The sequence below is a fragment of the Chrysochloris asiatica genome, unplaced genomic scaffold (genome assembly GCF_000296735.1).
Source record: "Chrysochloris asiatica unplaced genomic scaffold, ChrAsi1.0 scaffold00292, whole genome shotgun sequence".
NCBI classification, from domain to species: Eukaryota; Metazoa; Chordata; class Mammalia; order Afrosoricida; family Chrysochloridae; genus Chrysochloris; species Chrysochloris asiatica.
Window position 1 is genome coordinate 1,623,301 of NW_006408810.1, and position 5,265 is coordinate 1,628,565.

A 5,265-nucleotide genomic window follows, 5' to 3' on the forward strand; every position below is an offset into this window, starting at 1 on the left:
CAATAGTGACAACAGTAGAAAATGCTTATGGGACCATGGACACAAATACAATTGCATGTTGTCTGAATTGGACATTAAGCAATGTACACCTTTATATTCAAGTTACATCCTGCCTCATTGCTAAAATGTATATGAAACAGGCTGAGAAAAAGTCTAGAGAGTAGATGTGGTGTAGTTAAAGTTGCTGATTCTTTATTGTAACAGGTGTAGGGTTAGAATCTAAGTAGATCAACATTCATTTCAGTGCGAATCCTCAGAATGGGGTGGATATCTCCTTGAACCTCTATTTCCAGCCCTCTGCTCACCTCTCTACTTCCAACTCTCCAATCTGACAAACCTCCGAGAGCACTTTAGCACTGAGCCATTAGGCTCCTGACAACTTAACATAAAAAATAAAATGAAAATGGAGCAATAGAAAGCTACCTAAAATCTTTGGCCATATACCCCTAACTATCTGGATGATCTAAGGCAAAACATTACCACCAATAGTCCTGGGTTGGCACTGTAGGATAGGCAATGGGATCCTAATCACTTGGCCAGAGGTTTAAACCTCCCAGATTCTCCTCAGAAGTTCTATACAAGGTCACTATGAGTTGGAACTGACATGATGGCTCTTAACTACAACACCACCACAATGGTCAAGATCCCAGGAGTCCGTGTCTGGCACCATTTCTGTCAGCCCCTTGTTAATGCCGTTACTTCTATTGTCCATCTAATTGCCTACAGCACCTGATACTGCTGTGGACTCTGGGGAAGGGCTCTGAGGCCGATGATGGATTAGAGTTCTACTCTCCCACTCTCCATCACTTGAGTGCAAATCAGCATGAATGACAGGGCTGCAGAAACAAGAAGACAAAGACTGTCCTGGGGTATGAGAACAGACCAGTGGGAGAGGACAAGGCATCCACCCTCAGATCAGCTCTGTCATCATCTCCGCTCATCAACTGTGACTAGCAACACTCAGGGAGTTGGAGCAGCCCCAGACAAATGCCTAGCCGCTGCTTCATGTTCTCTTCCTAACTCACACTGTCTCGCTTGTTCACACAGGATGTGTGAGAATCTGAATAGCCCCAGTAACTGATCCAGCAGTTTATAGAATGCAGGTTGACATTTCATCCGGAGGGTTTTATTTTTCTCTAAAGAGCCGTTCCACAAAGAGCACAGATAGATTACTGTTGTGGTCTGACTGAGATTTGTTTTGGGCAGTTAGCATCAAAGGAGGAAGTCTGGTGCAAGCACTGGTCTGAGAGGGAGAAGGCGAGGCAGCTAACATTCCCTAAGGGCCTGTGTGTTTATGGGCTTCTTATTTCCTCCATCCTTACCTTTATCCTTTGTTCCTTCCATTGTATACATGAGGAAACTTGAGCCTCTGAGATGAGCCACTAGCCCCAAGTTTCTTACTGAAACCAATACAATCAATTTCAATGCATTCTCTTCTGGCTTATGAGGACCCCTTGTATTTTAAAGCATAACTGTGACCATGACCTTTCAGAATTAGATTTCCAGGTCTCCGTACTGAGACATCTCAGGATAGGGTTCAAACAGACAATCATTAAGTTAGAAGCCTTGCAGATAACCATTTGTTTCACTGAGAGACTCAGTCTCTTACTAGAAAGTGTGAAATGATTCCCAGGGTGTCCCTCTCTTCCATATGAAATTCTCCTTCAGACAATCTTCTGGATGAGTATGGAAAAGTCAGGCAGACTCTCTGTGGCTCTTCATGTATATAATGGACAGAACATTGGATAATGATAAGACTGGAGGAGATGGGAAGCCCAGTCCGTAATTGGTACACATAGGTCCTCATGGGATGTTAGCTATCTTGCCTTTTCCTTATCTGACCACCACTTGTTTAGGGCTCCAAATGAAACAGAAATATGTATGCTAGCCCTAAAGTGCCCTGGTGGCACAGTGGACTGAGTGTCGGGCTGCTGACTGAAAGATCAGCAGTTTGAATCCACATGTTGCACTGCAGAAGAAAAATGTAGCATTCTGTGTCTCTAATATGTACAGTTTTGGAAACCCTGTGAAGCAATTCTTCCGTGTCCTAGAGGGTCGTTATGAGTCAGAAAGGACTTGTTGGCACTGGGTAGCTTTATCCTGGCCCTGAGTGCTTCTGGGATTGTTGTGCAACTTAGAAAGACAAATAAGTTCGCCATATAATTTATGGTTGAAGGTCACCAAGACCACTGTAAATTGGAAGATTCTCTAGAAGGACTCATGGAACACAAGATGTAGTTTTGCTCAGAGTTAAGATTTTGTAGGATACATAGGAAATAAAAAAACACAGAAAGGGTATGGAGGAATCTGTGTGAGGTCTCCTTGTGTTCTCTCCCACCCATGAAGGGGCCCAGAGAGAACTCTTTTCCTAGCTTTTCCAATGCAGCAACATATTTATGCCAGGAGAAGTCCAGTACAGGCTCTGTGTCCAAGACTTTTACTGAGGTCTGGTCATGCAAGCATTAGGAATCCTGGTAAAACAATGGCTAAGTGCTGAGGTGCTAAATGGAAGACCAGCAGTTCAAACGCACCAGCTGCTCCATGGGAAAAAGAGATAGCATTTGGCTTCCATTAAGATTGCAGTCTTGGAACCCATATGGGAAAGTTCCACTTTATTATACGGGGTGGCTATTCATGAGAATCAAATCTGCAACAACCGCTTTTGTGTATATAGGCATTTCCTTTCTAGGACATATCATCTTGCAGGTCTCCAGAAGAAAAACAGCATAAACAATACTGTTTTCACAGCATAGGTATAGCAAACCACTCTGATAATCAAGCAGAAGTTTCATAGCAACATCAGGACTATATGCCTTGCAAGCAGGCTGTGCAAGGATTACAGTTCTTTTGGCATCTATGCTCCTTCTTTCTTGATATTAGGATTCTATTGAGAGTAAAATGAGTGTTTACATGAGACACCCTAGGCATAAAATAGGAGTTCTGGTGTGATGCTGTGGGTTAATGCGCCAGACTGCAAAGTGTTTGAACTGCCAAGTTGGTGGTTCAAGCTCACCAGCTGCTCCTCAGAAACACTATACAGGGTCGCTATGGGTTGGAACTGACTCGACAGCACTTAACAACAACAACAGGCAAACGGTATATGAGATTTTACTCAAAAGCTGTACAATGAAACACTGGTTTACCTGATCAGGGTCACAGGTTCGAGATATCTCTATCTGACTGCCATGAAGTGGACTCCAAGTCATGGAGACCTTAAGAAAAACAGAAGCAAACCTTGTCTAGTCTGCATCATACTCATCATACAGTCTGTCTGAGTTCATCCAACTCATCAATCTGTCTACCTCTCCCCTTTTCGCCCTTTATTCACCAAACATGATGTTGTCCTAAAGTGATTGATCTTTCCTGATTCTGTGCTCAAAGCAAAAAAATCAAAGAACATTCTGTTTCCATAATTTTCATAATTTTTCCATAATTTTCAGAAAGATCTGAGAATCTACTTCTGAAATGACATAGTCATCAGGTCTTTACTTCTTAATCTCTTAATCTGAAAACTCCACTGAACCCCCTCTGCCATGGGTAAGCCTGTTGTTATTTAAAATGTAGGTGACAAAGCTTCCAGAATCACAGCAACACATAAGGCCCCACAGTGTGACAAACTAACAGATGGGTGGTGGGTCTTAACTGGTCCCACCTAACTAATGCTCTCTGGAAAAGCAGTTTTCTAAATCTGATTCCACATGTGCTTCACGTAAAGGGAATCCCTGTGTTTTGGTGATTGGGCAGAACCAAGACATTGTTTTTAAGAAGAGAGGGATGTTAGAATTAAGGTATTTGTGGAGACAAGATTCATTTTGTTAGGCACTTTGCATTTAGGTTGTGTGTCTTTAACTCTAACAATTTATTTAAATTGCGATGTTTGAATATGAATATTGTAAACAGTCTGGCAAAGAGGTTATTAATTAGTATTTCTAGTTATCTGCAGCCCATTAAATCTGTTGCTTGTTAAAGGCAATATAGTTTCAAGTTCAAATGCCTTAAAAATAATGAGCAGCATTCATTTTCAGTTCATTAGCACAGTTGTCAGTATTCCTATACAGGTGGTAAGGCAGTGAGTTTCACCAACTGTGGAGGAAGCTGCCAAGCGTGGGCAAGGCCCCCTTCCTGGGTCTCTCCGCCTTAGCCATTCTTGTCACACTTCTCAGCAATGTCTCTCTAATTCTCTGATCTTTTGACATTGTCGTTCCCTGGTGAAGGAAATTTAATCAAAATATGTATGCTGGGATTTTACTTAAGTAGAAATAATGGTACTCATAAATTCAAGTTGCTCTGGGAGCATTTTCATTAGAAATGTGCATAATCTTAAATCTGGCCTCTCAGGGGGAGCAAGCCACACCCAGAGGCAGGGAGGGTGACTAGACTTGGATTGGGGCCCTCCTCATTCCCTGCCCAGTTTGATACCTGGACTCAAGTTCAGAAAGTTAAGCACAAATGAGCAGTCTGTCCTTACAGTTGCTCCTTTGTTCAGAAGAACCTTTGCATTACACATCTCAGTCCAGTATTCTTTTGTTAGGATTAAATAACACTTTCGTTTCAAACATAGTTTCTTTTCATCACTGGACCTCAAGATCGGTTTGAAATACTAGTTTGGTGGTTCAAATTCACCAACCGTTCCTTGGAAACCCTTTACAGTGTTGTTATGAATCAGAATCATTTTGATGGCACTTAACAACAACAACAACCACACACTTAATAAATGTTGTCTCCTGCTATGCTACTGTCCTACTCTGCCTCAACTTACCAGAGTGAAAGTGGTTATGAAAAATCTGTACCCTTCTATAGCAAGCCTCCCTCCAAACCAATGTCATTGGTCACACCAGAAAGGAGGATCAAGTAAGCAGGACATAGAAGGTGTCTCTAAGATCCACCAAAGTACTAGAGTGGACAAGGCACACAGAAGGGGCTCAGAAAACTTAAACAGGGACCAGAGCAGTTCAAAGATGAAGACCCCTGTGAGGTAAAATGGCTATTGGACAAATCATGACTTAATTTATCTGGTTCTACAAAGACTAAGAAGTTCGGGTGTAGAGCTGTGAGATAATGCACTGAACTACAAATTTGGCTTGAATTGCAAGGTCAGCAGTTTAAGACCACCAGAAGTTTCTTGGAAACCATACAGGGACGCTATGAGTTGGAATTAACTAGACAGCACAAATTAACTAAACAGAACTGGGCTGTGTTGTTTCATTTGATTGTACATAGGGTTGCTATGAGTCAAAGCCAATATGTGGACACTTAATCAAAGCA